General features: G+C 36.5%; 1 pseudogene; it reads left to right on the top strand.

The window, feature by feature from the left end:
* Positions 1-6,575: 6,575 nt before the first annotated feature.
* Positions 6,576-13,286, top strand: LOC149209917 (uncharacterized; annotated as a pseudogene).
* Positions 13,287-22,968: the final 9,682 nt, after the last annotated feature.

Below are 22,968 nucleotides of genomic sequence, written 5' to 3' on the forward strand. Positions count from 1 at the left end.
GCCATCAAAGTTTAGCTTAGTGAATCCCTGTGGCGGGTTCCTATAGCTTTCTTTGGTTATTGCCTTGTGGCGGGTTCCTATAGCTTTCTTTGGTTATTGCCTTGCCTGCCTTGTGTTCCTTTCATGTCCTGTTTGTGTTCTTTACTTTGATTTGCAGGCGGTTCATAATGCAGGACTCTGTTGCTTCCGTCTTCCAATCTTCCTCTGTCCAATTTTCAAGGATTACTATTTCTCTTACGTTTTTCATGGTTTGGCTCCATATTTCCTCTTTGGCGTTTTCCTCTTCTCTGAATATCACTCAGTTTCTTGCCTTCCATAGGTTCCACAGGAGGAAACCGTTGGATATATTCCAAGCGCGGTTCAGTATTGTGTTGCGGTATGACTTGCTGCTCCATTTCTCGATTGTTGTTCTCATGCTACCTATATCCCTGTCACTAATCTCAAAGAGCTGATGGTGGTTTTGCCACAGGTGGTTGCTGAAGTTGTAGGAGTTTACAATGTGCTCCACGGTTTCTTCTTGGTTTTGGCACAGGGCACAGCACGAGGGTCCATGCGTCCCCTTCCTTCTCAATTGGTCCTAGGTTAAGGCGCAGTTGTGCATCAATATCCAGGTAAAAAGCGCCACTTTTGGCCAAGTTTTTAACTGCCATATTTTGTCCCATTTTTTTATGTCTGTGTCTCCAGTTCTTCCTGCCTTTATATGGTATCCTTCTGAGATAGTTAACATGCCTTTGATGCAGTTATCCCATCTAATTATATCTGGTCCTTCTTTGATTGCAATTTTCTTGTTTCCATTTCTTTTTGGTAATTTGTCCATTGTTTGGTTTCTGGTGCCTTAGGCCAGTCGCTCTTCATTTTCCATTTTCTCCAGTAACCGTCCTATTCCGGTAAACAATAATTTCTGACTACATCTTCCTCCATTTGGGTGGTGTACTGTTGAATGTCTTGGAGTTGGGGTTCCTGATTAAGGGTTCCTCTCTGCTGCCATGCCTCTTGCCAAAAATTTGCTTTGCCCCCCTCTCTAATTTCCCAAAAATTGTGTTCTCTTATCAGGTCCCTGTTTAGATTAGCAAGGTTCCATATGGCTGACCCTTTTGTTTCAGATTGGTTTTGGATTTTTCCTTCAGGTGACCTTGCCATTTTGTATTTCTTTTCCCAGAACAATTTCCATAGATCTTCCCCTCCTTGAATCCACCTCCACCATAATTTTGCACCCATGACTTGATTTAATATGTAGGGGTCTCTTAGACCTAAGCCCCCTTTTGTGACAGATTTGCTTAGTCATGTCCATGAAAGTAGAGCCCACTTTTTTGTTTTGCTTGCTCCTTGCCATAGAAATCATTTGAATATTTCCACCATTTTCTAACATATGGTTTTAGGAATCGCTTGACTGGCCATTTCATAAATTGGCATAGCTTGGAGGACTGACTTCAGAAATATGAGTCGAATTGGTGTATTTAGCATTCTAAATGTCTAATTTTCCATTATTTTTTGAATTTTCCGTATCAAGCCTTTCCAGTTTGCTATTATGTTCTAATTGTCATTCAACTATACTCCCAAGTATTTAGTTGGGAGCTTTCCAATTCTGAACCCCATTGTTCTGGCTAAGAATGCTTGAGCCAACATTGGGGTATTAAAGAAGAATATTTCTGTTTTATCCTTATTTACCTCTGTTCTTGATGCGTTTGTGAATTCTTCAAGGATTTCCACTAGTTTCTTTGCTTCCTTAAGATTTGCTTGACTATACATCATTACATCATCTACAAATTGTTGATGTGTAATGGTTAATTCTTCCCCCCATAATCTAAGACCTTTAATTTCTCCACTGCTTACTCTTGCTTTTATTAATCTGCCTAAACCATCCGCTGCTATTATAAACAAGAACGGTGACAGTGGGTCTCCCTGTCTGAGTCCGTGGGATGGCTTGAAGGTTTTTGTTGGTGTTCCATTCAGTAGTATGGACATGCTTGGAGTGGATATCATTGACATTATCCATTCTGTCCATCTGTCATCAAACCCATATGCTTTTAGGATTCTTTGGAGGTATTCCCAACTGAGTTTGTTGTAGGCTTTTGCTAAGTCAAGTTTGATCATCATTCCTTTATTTCTCAACTTCTTTAATGAATGTATCGCCTCTTGAGCGACTATGATCCCATCCACTATCTGTCTTCCTTTCACAAACCCTGTTTGTTCTTTTGCTATCAGTTCTGGAAGTATTGGTTGTAATATTTTTACCATTATGGTGGCTAGAATTTTATAGATTACATTGCATAGGGCTATTGGTCTAAAGCCATGAGGTTCATCAGCCTTTTCTACCTTTGGTATTAATGCTAGAAAAGTTGCATTCCATGCTGGGTGCATTCTTTTATTACATCTTGATTCTTCCACTGTGTTTACAATGTCTTGTTTCATAAAGCTCCATGTTGCTTGGAAGAACTCTACTTTAAATCCATCCAAGCCTGGGGCTTTGTTCTTGGCATTGTCTTCACTATATCCTCAATCTCTTTCTCAGTGATCACCCTTAGGAGAGCCATGTTTTGCTCCCTATTTACCTTTTTACGAATGTATTGACTTACTTTTGCTATCTCCTCTTCTCTATTGCTTTGCGTCTCCGTCAATATGCCTTTGAAGTGTTGTATCAGTAAATTTTCCATTTCCTCTTTCTGAGTTACCCTGTTGCCTTGGGTATTTTTTAGGGAGAAAATTTTGTTCTGCTGCCTGTGTTGCTACATGGCTCTGTGGAAGAATTTTGTGTTCCTTTCCCCCTCTTTCAGCCATTGTACTCTTGACTTTTGTCTCCATAGAATTTCCTCCTATTTTCTTCTTTCCTCCAATCTGGTTAGCACCCCTCCTTCCTCCTGCGCTAGCTCCTCTGTTCTCCCTTCTTCTATTATTTTCTGTTGTATCCTTTTCATGTCTGTTTGGAGCTTTTCTTAGTCCTTGTGAATGTTACCAAATTCTTCTCTATTCCAATTCTTAATTTTGCCTTTTAAATCCTTCAATCTTAATTGGAGTGTTTGCATTTTGTTCTTTCCTTTTATTTCCTCTTCGTTGTTCCACCACCAGTTTTCCATTTTTCGATGATGGTTGGGTCTCACAACCAAAAGGCTTCAAACCTGAATGTTCTGTGTTGGTTTTGATTATTCATGACAATTTCAAGTTTTATAGGCCAGTGGTCTAATCCTTGGCATGGTAGGATAGTTGCTTCATAGAATATGTCTTTCCCAAGAAAGTGTTCCGTTGCTAGGAACCTATCCAGTCTGGAGGCTATCTGCCTGCTGCCTCCTCTTCTGTTATTCTAGGTATATTTTCCATTAATGGTATTTATATCAATTTTTTTAGGGTTGTCTGTGTTTCCCTGAATCTTTCCATGTCTACATCCTCATGTTGCAGACCGCCCTTCTTTTCCTCGGTAGAGGTAATCATATTAAAATCTCCCACTATCACCCACAGTTTTTCTGTGTGTAGCTTTCCCAACCATTGCAGTTGTGTTAGGAAGGCCTCTCTTTCCACCGGTATATGAGGCCCATAAACCGCCAATACTAAGAACCACTCTCTGTGTCTTATCATTCTAAGTCTCCCTAAGAGGATCCTCTTGATTCCTATCCAGTGGTCTACGATAACTTCTACATGGTTCCACAGGATTGAAATACCCTCTGTGCTCCTTTTTGCATCAAGCGTCATGCATCCATAGGTGGGCTTGATTTTTTTAAGGATCTCGTCCATCTTTTGCCCCGTTATTTTTGTTTCCTGAAGCATCATGATTTGGGGTTTTTCTCTTTTAATCCTTTTTGCCAGGTGCCTTTGCTTACCCTTCCTGTTAAGCTCCCTAATATTCCATGATGTAATGATCATTGAGAAGGTGGGGTGGTTTGGTGAAAGACCGCTGAGAGCGGTACTACTCTTCCCGTATTAACTAACATTTCTCCCATTGCTTGTATTGAATCCTGGAGATTCTTTCTTCTTCATTTTTTCCCTCCTCTTCCTTTACTTTGTTGTTCTTGGTTGTTGTTAGGTTGTATTCCTAATTGCTCATTCATGCTTGTGGTTCCTTGCTCCTATTTTTCTTTATATTTTTGGAATATTTCCTTGTATACTTTTTTATCCTCCTCTGGGATAAACCTCTCATCCATATTCCTCCATTTGTCCAGTAGTTTTCTCATAATTTCTTCTTTTGTTGTTGGGTCTTCCCCTTTACTCATATTTATTTCCATTACTTCATTTTCCTATTTATCGTCCTTTTCTTTTCTCCCCTTTTCCCCTGTTTCCCTTTGGGATTTTTGCTTGGTGTTGTTTCTTTCTTGATTTATTCTGCCTTCTTGTTCTTTTTCCTCTTGGTAATCCATGATTTGGGTTTCTTCGTCTTCTTCCTCTACTTGCAGGATTTCAAACCTGTTCACCTCATTTGCTCTAGTTGGCTGCTCTTTTCTTCCTTTCGTAGGGGTTTCCTTGGCAAGTCTTTTCCTGGTTTTGACCTCTTGAAAACCTTCTTTATCTTCTGTGTTTTTCCTTTGTTGCTTGATCTTCCTTTCTTCCTCCTCATCATTTAAGGGACATTCCTTATAGAGGTGCCCATATTCGTGACATTTTCTGCATCTAAAAGGTATGTGTTCATAATCCAGCACCTGCTGCCATACCTCTTCATGGTATTCTAGTTCTACTGCTCCTGATATGGGCTTAGAAATGTTCATGTATATGCAGATTCTTGCACAGGAGGTATATTGTCCTTTCTTAGTTGATTCTGCTATTTTAACAAAGCTACCTATGGTGTTCCCTATTCCTTCCAGGATTTCTGGGTCCCAAAAATCCATGGGTAATCCAAACAGTCTAACCCATACGGGTGCTGCTAGGAATTTCTCTTTATCCGGGTTGTAGCATTCCTCCCAATACCTCATAAATAAACCTGCATTATTATGGAAATATGGGCCATTTTCAAATACCTTTTCTTTGTCTTGTAGGTTAGAGAAGATTACCGTAAAAAATCCGCGTGCGCCTAGCTTCAGCTCGATGTGGCTGCGTGGCTGCCATTTCTAGTGGATTCATCTTGTCAGGTCTTTCTGAGACAGCCAAACACCGATAAAAGTGCATATCAAGGCATGCTTTTTCATGTAACTTCAGTAATGCTTGAGTTTGTTCATAGGTATAACAAATCTCGGTCTTTCTGATGCGCATGTCAGGCATTTATCTTTGCTCATTACCTGCCACCTTGCTCCAAGGACTGGTCCTGGTTTCCTTTTCTCCTCCTCTGGTTTGCTATTGCTTGTTCCCTCGCCCGCCGTTGCATCTCTGTTTGAGGGTATCTCTCCCCTCCTGGCCTCCTCTGTCATTTTTTTCCCTGTCCTCTTTGTTTTTCGTGTCTGTCTGCTTCTTTTCAAGGTTTTCCACGCTGCCTACCTCATGGCCGCGAGGTCATTAGGGTTGCAGAGCTCCAAGAATCCCTCGTCGTTGATATAAAAAAAATACAATAATATATATATATATATATATATATATATATATATATATATATATAATGATTTTATTTAGTAAGTAATTTTCAAATATTCTTAGATTTGAAATCAACGTGGTATATTTAGAAACTTAAATAATAAAATATCCATGTACTTGAGGTTATTATTATTATTATAATAAAATTATAATTTTATTGTCTAACATTAATTTAGAAGTAAGTTTTTGGAATTAATCACATAGTTAGGATTTGGTCTACGTTTTGAACCAACTAATGTTGTTCATCCTCATGACAAGGCGAGAAATCCATCGATAAGAAGGAATAAATAGTAAGGATGCATCATTGCCCAGAGTTAGTCGTTAAAAATTAGGTGTTAGTTGAATTAGTTAATAGGTAAAGAAAATAATTATTCTGGAAATATAAAATATTGTATTTCAATATTATCGATTTATGTAAAATAATTATTTAATAATAATTTATATTATCTTATTTGTTAGGTGTTGGCTTATTCATATTAAGTAAAATGTATTTGGTATAAAACTAAATTCTTAACAACTCGTTTTCTACCAAATACATTTTACTTAATATGAATAAGTCAACCCCTAACAAATAAGATAATATAAATTATTACTAAATAATTACTTTACATAAATGGATAATATTGAAATACAATATTTTATATTTAATTATTCCTTATAGGTATTTTTAACTATATATAGAATAGTTTAATAAAATAACTCTTTACCAATAAGTTTAGAATAATTATTTTCTTTAACTATTAACTAATTCATCAGTTCTGGACAATGATGCATCTTTACTATTTATTTCTTGTGATCGATAGATTTCTCACCTTAGTTGATTCGAAAGTTCACCAAATCTTAACTATGTGATTAATCCAAAAGACTTAACATTATTTTATTAAATAAATTAAGACTTAACATTCATTTATTAAATAAATTAAGTTTCAAATTGATTGTCTATCTTAATTAGGCCGATAGGCCTTCCTATGAATGAACATAGTCATCTACACTTTCATTCTCTGACTGACATCTGGATCTTCTGCTGTTTGACATCTGGCACAAATTTTCCTCTTTCCGCTTGACATTTGTTTCCCACATGCATCATTATTCTGGGTTTCTCATCAGCTTGGGTTAGTTATGGCCGTAACCACCTTACCCCTAACCGCATTCTCGCCTCATTTGCCTTATGCGTGCCCGGAGGAGCTCTGCTCACGACCGACGACATTGATGATTTGTGGCAGCAATCGCCTGTAAGTACTTGAATCATTCTAACATTAACCTGTTGCTCTGTTTTAGTTTTTTGCTGCTTGAAAGAGAAAAACTCGTTGCTCTGTTTTCTTTATTTGTTGTTTGACAATTTGTTCGTAAAGAATCTGCAGGTAATAACCGAGGTGCGGGGAATTAGGATGGTTCGTGTCCTCAGTTATTTCTATCACGTTCGGGAACCAGAATCAGACGAAGAAGTCACATGGTTCAAAAATTGGTGTGATGAGGTTTTGGGAAACTGTCTCAGGAAGTTGATCGACCCTAAACCATATCATTTCTTGTTACAACTTGTTGCAATTGAAGATTGTCATTTATAAAGCATACTGAGGAGGGTAGAGTCACCAAACCTGATATGGCTACGCTGGAACATTTGTCCCTTCTCTTGCCTGCCTCCCTAAATTCTGATGAAGAATATAAGGGTTTTAGAAGTGGTATGAACCAAATTGAAAAAACTATGGCAAGCATAATCTCAGGTTAGGGCTAAAGACAATTTTGTATTTATTCTCTTTTTTTATTTTGCCGCCCTAATTTATGGTAGATTGTTCCTGCAATTGCTATACTAGCACAGGCTCTTGAATGCATTTGAAGGGTTTTGTAGAGAAAGGTCATCATCTCTGTATTTTTCTTACTGTTGAAAGATGAATATTGTGTGGCAGGCACCTCTAGAGTTGCGGGAGCTACATGTTTATGCTCCTCTTTGAATGTTCCCAAAGTCCATTGGACAAATGAAGCACATCGAATTGATTGTGGTGTACCAAAGTCACACCAACCTCTCAAGTGAAACAAGCAACTACGGATAAATTTGGGAATTTGGAATAAATCTCATGGTACATTAGTGATCACCAATTTTATAAACTTTACAAATTCAAAGAATAATTTTTAGGTTTTCAAAACTCAAAAGCATGGCTGGCCTGCAAAAGAGAATTAATATGGCATTTCTGTATGGTACTAATCTCCAGACTTTGTATTTTGTTATGGTATATTGACTTCTTAGAAATTCAACAGAATGGTGTGGAGCCAGAATTCTTTATTTATATTATCTATCAGAACGATTTTCAATGGATTCACATACTGTTCACATTCGAACTGGATATCCGCATTGTGCGCCCACAGACATATTGTAAAGGGGGAGAGAATGGAGCCTAGATTTTCGCATTATTTGGCTGTGTGATGAGACCATATTCTTTTTCTGAAAAGGTGTTTTCCCATTTTAATGCCCGCCATGTGATATCCTCTCTGCTATCTTTCTCTTTTCAGTTCTTCACGGGATCTACATGCAATTTGTAATGAATTGATTCTGAGTTTTATTTTCCAGATTCATCACATTGAGATTTTTTTGCTAAGTTTTAAACCTGTAATTCATTTTCGGAAAAAATAAAATAAAATCTCCTAATGAATTATTTGAAATGATCCTTTGAACAGATTTTCCAAGTCCGCAGATAACTCGGGATTGCTGGGAGCAAATTAGTACACCAAATGAATAACTTCTTGAAACCAGATTGAATCTTGATATTAATTAATGCCACACCATCAATCCTTCCTCTGGTTGTGAAGATATCTGAGCGGGCTTCGCCTAGATGGGTGGTTTGTCTGCCCCACCAACCACTAGCCATCATCTTCCCAATACCAACCCATCCACTACTAAATTTCTGTGATTAGCTCTTTCAAATTGGTTGCAATTCTTCTAATTGACAATCCCATCTCTTTCCATCAACCACTTTTGACACAACTGGTCTTGCATCTGCCACTTCTTCATTGCTTTATAATTTTTGGCTCATAGTTTATGAAGAGTAAAGTAACAACACCCACCACCTTTGACCCAACATATATGTGTTAAAAAGTAGGATAATAGGTTTAACCCAACCTCTATACGATGTTGGGTATGTCTATATCTGCATGCTATATCAGCGTTTTGAGAAACAAATTGCAGAACTAGATAGAATAGTATACTCCATAATTGCCATGATAAGCAATGTCAATGAGATGAGATTTAGTTCCATCATTGCCCAATTACAGAAACTTCCATCTCAATAAAGCAATTATTGTGGATATTTGGGTGAATATTGTATGAATGGTGCTTGACATTGGAATCAAAATCTGATGGTTTCTCAGCATCCTATGAGATGGGAGACCACTGCACAACACTAATGGTTTGCAACACCTTTGGATTGGGCAACAACCAATGGATACTTTGATGTTGTGAGGGACTTGCTTAGTTTAGATGGAAATCTTCTTATCATGCTCACATCACTAAGAAGAATCAGAAGGCTTGAAGTTGCATGAGAGGATAAGGCCACCTCCATTGATGCAGCAAAAGGCCAAGGCCTTGTGGTCAGGGAACTTATGGGTGAGTGTGAAACAAGTGATGGGAACAACCTCATTGATGCAGGGTATGGTGTGTGGTTGCTCTACACTGTTGTTGCTGCAGGGGATGTTGAGTTGGCAAGGTGTTTGTTGAAGAGGAAGCCATTATTGGTGTTGGGAGAAGGAGAGTATGGAGTTTCTGACATATTGTATGCGGCTACCAGAAGTAAAAATTCTGAAATATTCAGGGAAATCCTTGGACTTGCCCATGATATCAAGTGTCTTGGATGTGATCAGGAGGACTATGCAGCAGTATATGAGTCTTCCCCTTCATTTGAAATGATGATCAGGGTTATTCATGCTGCTACTAGGGGAGGGAGTGTGGAGATTTTGAGAGAGCTTTTCAAAAATTATCACAATGTTGCCTAGTAGAGGGATAGTCAAGGCTCAACTGCATTGCATTCTGCTGCAAGCAAAGGTCAACTTGAGGTGAGGTCTCAAGATATTAAGTTTAACATTTCGTCTAGCCTGAGACAATATTTTATTATATCAATGAAATGGATTGCTCAATCTGTGAACTTGCCTACGAGCAGTCCAACCTGTGCCTTATATCAAAGGTCAGACTATTGTCAAGAGTAGCCACAGTTTGGAAACTATAGGAAATTTTAAGGGAGTTTTGGGCATAGAGCATGAAATATTAATATGACTGAAGGACAGTTGTATCTTCTATGACCTGCCACATATTTTTGCCATTGTTATTTTGCTGCATATTTTCTTGATTCCACGTGGTTGATTTTGACTTGGTTTGCTTCATCTGTGTGTCTCAACAGGTTTCAAACTATAGAGATACTACACTATCAAGGAGAGATGGCAATGAAGTTAAGGGAATGCTATACTCCTGACATGCCATAGGGAATGAATAGTATAAAAGATGATCAGCTCATTAGGTTTTACAGGTTCCTAGGGTTAATTTAGTCATATAAGTTGTACCAAGTTAGATCTATTTTAAACATGGATTTATCAAGTGTCAAGATGGATGGAATCTTTAGAGGTGTAACCTTTTTAAATTTAATGAAAAGTTTTGTACCTCAAGGGATTTGATCCTTCTGAACAGTGGAACACTTGACAAACTCAGCACTAAGATGGATATAGGCTAATGTGTGTATGCATACAGACATGTATGTTGCTTTTAATTTATTAATGAGGAATTTTAAATTCTGTTATAATCTTTTTAATATTATATTTGGCCAAACTCAACTCAAGTCAGCATTAGACATGAAAGTTGAGCATCTCCTTCACCTATACTGGACTCCTTATGGCTTTGTAATAATATTTTATAAGTGGTTCATATTAGTAGGCTTTGGTATGGATTAAGGTTTGTCAATTTATTTTCATAACCACAGAGTTTTCTTGTAATATAGAGCATTATTGGACAATTATATCTTTTATATTCATTGTGTTTTAGCTCAGAGGCATTGTACCTTATATTTAGGTGACTTAGTGCAGGCAGCCACATAAAGTGCCCACATTTAGGGCAGGCAGTGTGAGACCCATCACTTGGAAGCAGTGTGCTTCTTTTGTGAATCTTGTGCATAATTCATGATATTTTAACTATTTTCTGAACAATCCACAAATTTCTTTTTATTAGGCTATATTTGGTTGTACTCATTGTGCTTGTGCAATTTTGCACATTATAGGGAATCACTTTCAGTAATCTTCTCTAAAACTATTAGAAAATTTGTTGGAGAATATTCAATGCTGTCCTCAGTAGAGGGAAAATACTCAAATCTATTGAGCTAATATGCATAGTTGGCTTACAGAAATTAAATATATAAGTAAGAATATAAGCCATCAAACATATGTCGAATAGTGGCCATTGCATATGACAAACATGTTATTCAAACACTATGCATAACTTTCAATAAATTTGTGAGTCTGATGCATGAAAGGGTAGAGCATTGAATTTGAAAGTTCACACATTCCTTCAGTCCTGGCATTTGCCATGTATTTAGCTCACTTAATTTACCCTTTGCAGACCTCTTTTAAACGCTGAATATGCCTTCTTCACCGTAGCCAAAGTGGATACACATAGGGCATTGTTTAATTCTGTGTTGGATGTGCTCTAGAGTCTCCACTTTAGAGTCACAATGTCAATTAGGCTATTCCTAATATACTTCATTATTTTTTTCTCAAATGTCCCAAGTGTTATGAGAATCAGATAAAACCCTTCCATCTATTCCTACTACATTATTATTATTATTATTATTATTATTTTTCCTGAAATGTCCCAAGTGTTGTGAGAATTAGATAAAGCCCTTCCACAGTTCCACTTGACTAAATAGAGTTTGTATGTGTGGTCTTCTATCAGATTCAGAGAGTACATTGTCAAAAAGGCTATTCCTACGACATTATTTTTTTCTCAAATGTCCCGAGTGTTATCAAAATAAGATAAATCTCTTCCACTTGACTTCTCAAATGTCCCAACTCCCAAGTGTTATCAGAATCAGATAAAGCCCTTGAGGCCCTTCTACTTGAAGAACCAGAGCACCGATGTCAGTCAGGCTATTCATACTACATTATCGTTTTCTCAAATATTCATGGTGTTATGAGAATCAGATAAAGCACTTCCACTTGACTAAACAGAGTTTGTATGTGTGGTCTTCTATCATATTCAGATAGAGTGACAGTGTCAGTCAGGCTATTCCTACTATATTTCATCAATTTTTTCTCAAATGTCTCTAGAGTCACAGTATCAGTCAGGCTATTCCTACTATATTTCATTAAGTTTTTCTCAAATGTCCCGAGTGTTATCAGAATCAGATAAAGCCCTTCCACTTGACTTCTCGAATCAGATAAAGCCCTTCCACTTGACTTCTCAAATGTCCCAAGTGTTATCAGAGTCAGATGAAGCCCTTGATAGGCCCTTCTACTTGAAGAACCAGAGCACCAACTTAGTGTTGAAACTTGTCAAATTTCTTCCCTGCAATGTTATTACTAGAAGGATGGAGCACGCTATCACATCAATCCATGAACTTGAACACAAAAGCCAGCTTCTGGATTACCAAAGTTTTTTGTTTGGATAATGGCTTGTGAGCCACCTCTATCTCACAATTGCTATCCATGTGGGATTATTCAGAACCCAACACCAAGAGTCACCAAACCTGATATGGCTATGCTGGAACAACTGTCCCTTCTCTTGCCTGCCTCCCTGGATTTCGATGAAGAATATAAGGGTTTTAGAAGTGGTATGAACCAAATTGAAAAAGCTGTGGCAAACAGAATCTCAGGTTAGGGCTAAGGACAATTTTGTATTTATTCTCTTTTTTTACTTTGCCGGCCTAATTTATGGTAGATTGTTGCTGCAATTTCAATACTAGCACAAGCTCTCGAATGCATTTGAAGGGTTTTGAAGATAAAGGCTATCATCTCTGTATTTTTCTTACTGTTGAAAGATGAATATTGCGTGGCAGGCACCTCTGGAGTTGTGGGAGCTACATGTTTATGCTCCTCTTTCAATGTTCCCAAAGTCCATTGGACGGATGAAGCACATCGAAAAGATTGTGGTGACTTGTATGTCAGATTTGATTCATCTCAAAACTTTACCAGAGGAATTCTGTCATTTGTCCTCACTGCAATACCTGCACCTAAGATGCCCAGATATGAAGTCGTTGCTTGATTCTTTTGGGTTCTTAACAAATCTCCAGCACCTCAATCTCTCTCGCTGTCAGAGTTTGCACGGGCTTCCAAATTCCTTCGGGAATTTAATTCGACTTAAATATTTGAATTTGGAATATTGCTCTGATTTGACCTTGTTGGAGGAAACATTTGCAAATATCAGGACGCTTGAATATCTAAACCTTTCGGACTGCAAGAGCGTGGAAGTGTTGCCTCGCCAAGTTGCACATCAACTGTCCCTGGAAATTGTAATCCTATCAGAGACAAATTTAAAAGAATTTCCTGGGGATATTGGAAACCTAAGCAGTTTGGAATAATTTTCTTTGGGAAATGCTTTGTTGGAAATGCTAACCTGTTCTCTAGGTCCCCTGAGCAGCTTGAAAAAGTTGTGGGTTTGTGATTGCCCAAATTTGAAATCTTTGCCCCATTCGTTGGGATTGTTGACTCAGCTGTCAACATTGTGTGTTGGAGGCTGTGGAATACAGTTCTTACGATCAACAAATTCGGCCTCAGTCTTGATGGATCCGAGCCATTCGATAATATTATGGTTTCTAATGGAATTAACTTTTTAATAGCAATATATCAACATGTTTTCTTATATTATGTTTTGACTTTCTAAATGCAATATACAATTATGGTTTTCAATGAAATATATTGGTAAGGGATAGTCATGGTGGTTATTGCCTTGGTCACTAGCAAGCTTCGTATATGCTTGGCCATCTATAGAGGTTTCTTGATTTTGGGTAATTAACTTAACCTCTTGATTTTGGGTAATTAACCTACTCTAAAATGAAATAGTTAACCTACTCAAATGAAATAAGACATTCAATGTGTTCCTTGTAATATAGATATAAACAAAACATCTAAAGAAAAGTAATTGCACAATGATCCAGTGCAAGAAAACATGGTTTTCCACAAACCAATTAAGCCTTTCAACCTTTTTGGCTTATTTGTTTATATCAAACATTTCTGCAAGGTTTCAACCAATTAGCATTTCATTGAGTATGTATTTACAAATCAATGATTTTGGGATAAAATTCCACAAAGCAATTCTATACCTGCTCTTCAAATTCCTTCAAGCTTTTGAAAATAAAACCAATGAATTATCAATATAATTTTACCATAATAAAAAACAATTAAAAAGCCTTTAGCCAACTCAAATTGCTCATTCGTTAGGCTTGAACCAACATCTCTTCTAGAAAAATTCAACAATTCTAATTTAATAATTTTATCCGCCTCTCTTTATACTTTTGAAACAATTGCTAGTTTAATAAATTAAATTCGAAATTGATTTAACCCACTGACAACCGATTCGTATTAATATAACCCAACCTGCTAACAACGCCGTCACAGTACATGACGTTCTTAAAGCATTGTTGACAATGTGTTCGTATTTAATAGAACATGCTCTGAGAATAACACGGTTACGGTACATTACGTTTTCAAGGGAGGGTAGAATTCTTCCAATAGTGTATCGCATGCATATTTGTTCGGAAATGATTTTGGTTAAATTTAGTGATTTTTTTTTTAGTAAAATGGAGAATTTTTTTGGAAATCCTAACTCTGTTTTAAAATTTTGAATGTCCATGAATTTTTAATACACTGCTGAATCTATTTTCACTAATTAATTAATTAATTAATATATATATATATATATATTAATTATATATATATATATCCAGCCGAATGATTCTTCGTATGCGTACGAATTCATTCATGAAAAAGAATGAGGGATCCTCCATATATTTAAATGTCACTATCTCAATCGTTGAAAGAGTTCGACGATATCTATGAGCAACAACAATATCGAAGGGAAAAGCAAGATGGAAATGAAATAGGAGATATGGAAGAGATTAACATATGACCTGTTAATGGAGATTCTGGCAAGACCGCCTGTGGAAAGCATTGTGAGGTTTCGCGCAGTTTGCAAAACTTGTAAGGAAATGTTTCAATCTGCTGAGTTCAGAGACTTAGTGGCCACCACAGCAGTTTCCTCTAGTCAGGCATTTCTAATTGTTCAGGGAAGGAAACAGTTAACATCCCTTGATTCATCTCGAAATGTTTCAATCTGCTGAGTTCAGAGACTTAGTGGCCACCACAGCAATTTCCTCTAGTCAGGCATTTCTAATTGTTCAGGGAAGGAAACAGTTAACATCCCTTGATTCATCTCAGCCATTGTACGTGAGAACCCTATGGATTAGTATAGAAAGCGGCTACAAATTTCGGAGTCTCTTTGGATTTTCTTCCAAGCCCTGTTGTTTTGGTGGCCTGTTGCAAGAACCTACTTTGTTGTTTGGAGTGGAAAAGAAGAATTTTATATATGCAATCCTATCACCCAAACCTGGATAGAACTTCCAGAGCGTTTTGAAGATACACCGTGGGATTTCATTAGTCTAGTTTTCGATACCCGCACAATACGTTGTATCCTCATCAATGGAAGGAATTCTACAGCAGATGTCAGGTCAGAAAGGCACTCTACTTCAAGAAAATTTATGGTGGTAGAGATGTACGATTCCAAAAGTAACAAGTGGAGTCAATCAGAAACAACTGTGGACAATCTAGTACGACCTCAAGGGGAAGGCATACATTCGAATGGGAGATATTATTGGTTGAATAATTACATGACGGGGATTATTTAACCATAGTTGCATTCGATGGGAAACAGAAACAGTGGCACGTAATCAACGGGCCAGGTAACATACTGGTTGGCATCCTCTCACGAATACGTGGTGACATTTGTTACTGGTTGTGATGGGCGTATAGTGTTAGTTTGTACGGGTTTACTTTCTTTATCGGAACTTAGTATAGATGAAACAGGAGAGAAATGGTCTCCATTTAAAACAGTGGAAGATGAGCCAGAATTGAGGAGATTGAGGTTTTGCATGGACATGGCAGTGAATCACAGTGGCTGTGCCTTATTTTTTCTACCTATGGCAAAAGTCTTCGCCGTTTGGAACGAGGAAGCAGAGATATTGCAGAAGATAGAGTTCGGACAACTAGCTGATTTTTTAGATTATTTTAATTCTCCCCGTGCCTTCCAAGTCAACAATATTTTCTGGCCCAGTATACATAGCGCTGCTTATTTCAGTCGTGTTACTTCTTTTGTCTCTTCCATTGGAAGCTCTTTCAGATATTTTTATGGGTTTGGAGACTATTGGTAGATTTTACTTGTTTTGTAAGTGCTCCAGGCCTGTGTTTGGAGGGGTTCTAGAACACTGATGAATGTGTGTTTTTGTTGAAACTTTAGTAGACTTCTGATCAAATATATCAATGTTAGTCATGGACACTGTCCTGAATCGAAACAGTTTGTCATTTCCTAGGGGAGATTGAAATCAGTTTTTCGGTGATCTCTTTAATTGGGATGTTCTTATCTCGTTTGTATCTATATAATTTTATGTGAATAAATTTTGTTTCCATTTTGATAATAGAATAACACTATCGTATGAGGTGTATGTGGACAGAATTTAACACAAGTAAAAAGTCGCCTGCTTATAGAGCTCGCTTGAAACCGTGAGACAAAGAAGATTATATGAATGTTTTGTTGGCTGTATTTGAGGCCAGGGGTAAACAAATTTAAATTTGTGGAATTTTAGGGGTTTTTCTTAAGACTGAAATTTTGGTTTCTGAAAAACCCATTGGTATTTTGTTTATGTAATCAGGATCATTTCACTGTACTTTAGGGGAATAGATACTATTTTGGGATATACTTTTATAATATGGTAGATGTTTAAAGGATCATATTCACTGTACTTTGGGGAAATAGACACTATTTCGGGATATACTTTTATAATTTGGTAGATGTTTAAAGATTGATAAGAGTTTTTAGTTTTGGTTATTGAAACTGTAAAGTTGTTTCAATTTTCAATTTACTCTTATTTTGGTTGAAGTTTCCTGTATGTAAAAATGACAGGGCATATAGTTTGTGATCATTTCAATGTTTTTCTACTTTACAAGTGAATGGAATAGACACTATTTTGGGATATACTTTCATAATTTGGATAAGAGTTTTTGGTTTTCGTTATTGAAACTGTAAAGTTGTTTCAATTCAATTTACTCTTATTTTGGTTAAAGTTTCCTGTATGTAAAAATGACAGGGCATATAGTTTGTGATCATTTCAATGCTTTTCTACTTTACAGTATAGTGAATGGAACGAGATAATGTTTCTATATAAATTATTCAAAATCATATTACAGTTTTTTTTTTGACATATGGTGATTCTTTAATAGAAGGTAATTAATTTTTAGTTTTTAGTTTTAGTTTAGTACTCAAATTTTTTTGAATCTATATTAATTTAACTAGCTTTGCTACCTTTATTTTAATTTTCCTAAATATCATAAATTGATTGATTTATTCTGAGAAATAGATTTAGTTTTATATTTTTAAAATTTAAAATATCAAATTTATTATTAATTCAATTATATATCATTTGATATAAATATAGTGAATATGCTTGTTTGATTTATTTTGAAAAATAGACTTAGTTTTATATTTTTAAAATTTAAAATTTAAAATTTATTATTAATTTAATTATATATCATTTGATATAAATATAGGGAATATGCCATTTATTTTTAGCTGCATTTAAAAACTAATGAGTCTTTTTAAGTATAATTTTTTTATTAAATTGTAATGTATCGTTAAAAATAATTTCTAGCTCACTTTAGTTGATGCATTAATGTGGATAATGTAAGTTACATTTTTTGGATGAGGAACTAAATTATGCATCAACGAGTACTTCCACTTGAAATTTGAGTTAAGTAGAAAACTTTCATTTGAAATTTGATTAAAACCATAGAGAAACAAGTGGAAAATATGAGTTGAGAAACTAGTTTGTTTGTCTGTTTATTTTTGTTTTTTGTTTAATTAATTGTAATTTTATGATGTGATTTAATCTTTCTTTATTATTTTCACTACTATTTTATAATTATGTTAGAAGACCCATTTTAAGCCTCAAAATTTCTCTAAAGACTAGTCGACGAATTCATAGTTCGATTAATTTTTTGCAAAGGGGTAACGTCCCATAGACCATCAAACAATTGTCGGGTGCAAAAAAGGAAAGAAAGACGTACTTTGCAAGTTTTTGATTTCAGAATCAAATGACACCTCTTTTAAATTTAGAATTCATCCATTAATTCCGCTGGAATGTGGTAGGAAAAACCTCCTATCACACTCATCGCGAGACAATAAGAGTATGCAAACAGAGCCTGCAAATGGTAATCGAGACAGAGACAAAGAAGGGTAGTCGAGACAAAGACACGGAAGGTGGGTAGGCAGAGATGGAGAGGGACAAAATCGGTCGGAGTAGTCTCGTTGGCGTGAAACTTAAATGGTAAATTTTCGACTCATTAGTCTACCCTAGTTTCTCATTAGCCTTCAACGATGGGCCTTTGTTTCAAAGAATGCTCTAATGAATAGGCACAATAAAAGACATAACACGAATATGTTAAAAATTAATGCTGACTGGAACAAAATTTTCGTGGATAAATGTATACATGATTGGAGGATGGAGGATGGGTTACAAAGAATTTTGTACCCTTCGTTTCTATATTATGTGGGACATTTGGAGATGCACTAATGCTTGATTTTTTATAATTGTCCTTTGGACATTGAGTGGACCAAATTCAAAATATGTTCATACTTTAATGAGACTAGTCTTATGGTTAACGGAGTATCAGTGAGATGCATCAATTTGGTGTACATATGGAATAAATACCGTGTGGGATTTTTTGATAGGGCTACAAATCAGAATATATGTGGCGGTGATGTTTACATTGAATTAAAGCCTCGTTAAAAGTTTCACTTTTTCTATAAGAGAGGGGTGGGCACAAACATTAAGACAAATATTATTGCTTAATGGGGTGTATTATACTGCACCAAATGGTTTTTGATTGAGGTGATGGATGTATTTGGGGACTAATATGGTTATTCACTGGGCCGTGGGCAAGATTTCCTTTGATCCTCCTATATTCTCCCATTGGATGCAAAGGATTAGGTACATGGTTAGACTGTTTGGTGGGCTGACATTTACACATATTTATTGGGACTAGAATGGGATTTCTGACGCTTTATCAAACATAAACCATAGATATCATATGGGCAAGATTATCTGTTGTGGCTACATCAATCACTGCTATCTTAGAACCAAGAAAATCCAGTGTGATATAGCATAAGATCATTTTGGCAATTTCTATTCCACTTCTGACATCATTAATATGTAGTGGATGTAACTAAATATGTTTTAATGCTTTGAATACATTTATGATAGGTGATATGTGAGATACATAGATTATCTTATATATTTTTGGTATTTCTAGTCCATATGTTCAATATAGTATGCAAACACTGTGATATGTAAACAATCTTAAATATAATAGAAAATATGTTATTTTTTTTTTTTTTTTTAAACTTCTTGAAACGCTCTATCCTTGATGTAATTAAAATAATAGTGTAGTTGTAATTCATGTTGGTTCAGGTGCAAAACAATTAATTAAACACACAGTAATGATCAAGCACATAAACACAAGAATTAACGTGGTTCACCCAACCAATCTGGGCTACGTCCACCAAACATAGGCATCAGGAATATATTAATCAAATTGGAGATTACATCATGAAATCCTCACACTCTCATAGCAACCATCCGAATGACTGCCTGTTAAATAGCATAGAGAATCTAACAGCCTCATAACTCCCTCACATCAAATATAGGAGGCATTAACTCCCTCCCAACAACCTGGAGCTAATCTAGGAACTGAATCCCTATTGTTGTCATCCTTCAGAGATTTTTGCCTATTTGACTACAACAGAAAATCTCAACAATCTCCACCTTGACAACAATTCGCCTGATGCCCTGTTATTATTATTTTATCTTTTCTGCAAGCCAAGAGAAGCCATACACCAGCGTAGCTTCTCCAACAAAACTGGTTTCGTGAACATGTCTGCACAGTTCTCCTTTGTATGCACCTTTTCAAGAGAGACTCCCCTTTCAGTGATAACCTGTCTTACAAAATGATATTTGATTGGAATATGCTTTGACTTACTATGATAGGCCGGATTCTTAGCCAAATGTATTGCACTTTGACTATCACAAAGTAACCTGATGTTATCATGTAACCTACCAAACTCACCAAGCAAACCTTTCAACCAAACTGCCTCTTTGCAAGCATGAGAAGCAGCAATGTATTCTGCTTCAGTAGTAGACAAAGCAACAATGTTCTGTAGCTTTGACATCCAGCTAATAGCTCCACCTGCAAGAGTAAAGACGTACCCTGAAGTTGACCTTCTCTTATCCAAGTCACCTGCAAAATCGGAATCAACATATCCGCAAACAAATTCACTACTCTTATTGTAAGAAATACAATAACTACTTATGCCTCTCAAGTACCGAAGCACCCATTTCACTGCTGACCAGTGCTCTTTACCCGGATTTTCCATGTACCTGCTCACAACCCCAACTGCATGAGAAATATCTGGTCGCGTACACACCATCGCATACATCAAACATCCTACTACATTGGCATAAGGAATTCGAGACATATAATCCTTTTCTTCATCTGTATTAGGACATAAACTCGAAGAAAGCTTAAAATGGGAAGCTAAAGGGATCGACACAGGCTTCACATTGTTCATACCAAACCTCAAAAGTATTTTCTCAACATACTTCTGTTGTGATAGCCACAGCTTACCATTGCCCCTGTCTCTGAAAATCTCCATGCCCAAAATCTGTCTTGCGGCTCCTAGATCTTTCATATCAAACGTCCTTGCCATCTGAGTCTTCAACCTGTTGATTTCTTCAATGCTTTTGCTTGATAAAAGAATATCATCAACATACAACACTAAGATAATGAACATGCCATTATTTAACTGTTTGAAATAAACACAATGATCATATTCACTTCTAACATATTTCTGACTCAACATGAAAGAATCAAACTTCTTATACCACTGCCGAGGCGACTGCTTCAGGCCATATAATGACTTCTTGAGCCTGCAGACAAATTTCGCATTGCGATGCTGAACAAACCCTTCCGATTGTTCCATATATATTTCCTCATCTAAATCACCATGTAGAAATGCAGTCTTAACATCTAACTGTTGCAACTCCAAATCAAACAAAGCCACTAATGCTAACACAATTCTAATTGAAACAATTTTAACCACTGGTGAAAATATCTCATGAAAGTCTATGCCAGCTTTCTGAGAAAACCCTTTTGCAACCAGCCGAGCTTTGTACCTGTCTTCCGTATCATTCACACCCCGTTTCAGCTTGAAGACCCACTTACATCCCACAATTTTCCTGCCTTTGGGAAGTTCAACCAGATCCCACGTGCCATTCTTACCTAAGGCCATCATTTCTTCCTTCATGGCTGCTTTCCATTTGTCACTATTTGAACCTTCTACAGCTTCCTGATAACACAAAGGTTCATCATCATTAGCGATCAAAGAAACTGAATCATCATACCTTCTCGGACGGCGTTTGATCCTTGTAGATCTCCTTAAGAATGTTTCTGGTGCTTCCACAACTGGCTGTCTATCAACTGAAGGAACTTCTTCATGATCGCCATCTGAGACCTGTTCATGTCCTCCATCTGAACCCTGTTCATAATCTGATTCTGAAACCTGTTCATGACTAGAATCTGAACTATGGTCGTTATGACTATCATTAGAAATGTTGTCAAACTGAATATGCTGGAAATCAGATACATCATCCTGTTTCAATTTTCTATCTACATCTAAATGTACAAGAGAGGATTCATTAAACCTTACATCTCTGTTGATGATGATTTTGCGGGTAGTAGGATCCCACAATCTATATCCCTTCGTTCCATCACCATACCCAACAAAGATATACCTTTTAGACTTTGGATCTAATTTAGTTCGCTGATGTTTAGGCACTAGAGCATATGCATCGCAACCAAACACTCTGAGTTTAGAATAGTCACAAGGGTGTCCTGTCCATACCTCTTGCGGAACCTTGCAGTCTATTGCCGTTGATGGAGATCGATTTATCACATAACAAGCGGTTGCCACTGCTTCCGTCCACAACTCCTTCGGCAACCCGGCGTTACTCATCTTACACCTTGCTCTCTCTAGAAGAGTCCTGTTCATGCGTTCAGCAACTCCATTCTGCTGAGGAGTATAAACCGTGGTCTTATGTCTCTCGATCCCTGCATCCTTGCAATAGCTGTCAAACTCCTTGGAGGAAAAATCACCACCATTGTCAGTTCTTAAACATTTTATTGTTCTACCAGTGCTGTTTTCTACCAATGCTCTAAACTGCTGGAAAACTGTAAAACCATCAGACTTCTTTTTCAACATGAAGACCCAAACTTTCCGAGAAAAGTCATCAATGAATGATACAAAATAAGATGAACCACCATATGAAGCTGTAGGAGCTGGACCCCACACATCTGAATGGATATAATCAAGTATGCCTTTATTGCTCTGATACCAATTGTTGGTTCAGGTGAAAAACAATTAATTAAACACACAGTAATGATCAAGCACATAAACACAAGAATTAACATGGTTCACCCAACCAATCTGGGCTACGTCCACCAAACATAGGCATCAGGAATATATTAATCAAATTGGAGATTACATCATGAAATCCTCACACTCTCATAGCAACCATCCGAATGACTGCTTGTTAAATAGCATAGAGAATCTAACAGCCTCATAACTCCCTCACATCAAATATAGGAGGCATTAACTCCCTCCCAACAACCTGGAGCTAATCTAGGAACTGAATCCCTATTGTTGTCATCCTTCAGAGATTTTTGCCTATTTGAGTACAACAGAAAATCTCAACAATTCATGACCAAATTGTAGAGGGTAATCATATTTTCAAAATACGAAATATAATATAACAGTAATTGGAACGGAACCAGTGGGCTTTATCTCCATGAGCTTTTTTAAAAATCTTTTATACACAATTTTCCTTTAACAATTCCATGTTTTAGATACAAGATGCATGCTTTTTCTTTTTTTGGAAAGACGTGGCTGTGTTTAGTCATGGGTTGATACAAGCTATTTATCTAATATTAGTAATTTATATACTAAACTTGAGATGGATATGGGCTAATGTAATAGATCTGTTTGATTAGCTTTACAATCATCAATGGCTAATAAATGCATGGTGTTATTCGCTATTTATCAAATATGTGTAATTTGAATATACAAATATATACTTAAAGACGGATATAGGCTTAATATAATAGGCCAATAAATGCATAGTGTTATTCGCTATTTAT

Source organism: Pinus tabuliformis, chromosome 1_2 (assembly GCF_031772625.1).
Source record: "Pinus tabuliformis cultivar Carrire ecotype Pingquan chromosome 1_2, CPIR1, whole genome shotgun sequence".
Taxonomy (NCBI): Eukaryota; Viridiplantae; Streptophyta; class Pinopsida; order Pinales; family Pinaceae; genus Pinus; species Pinus tabuliformis.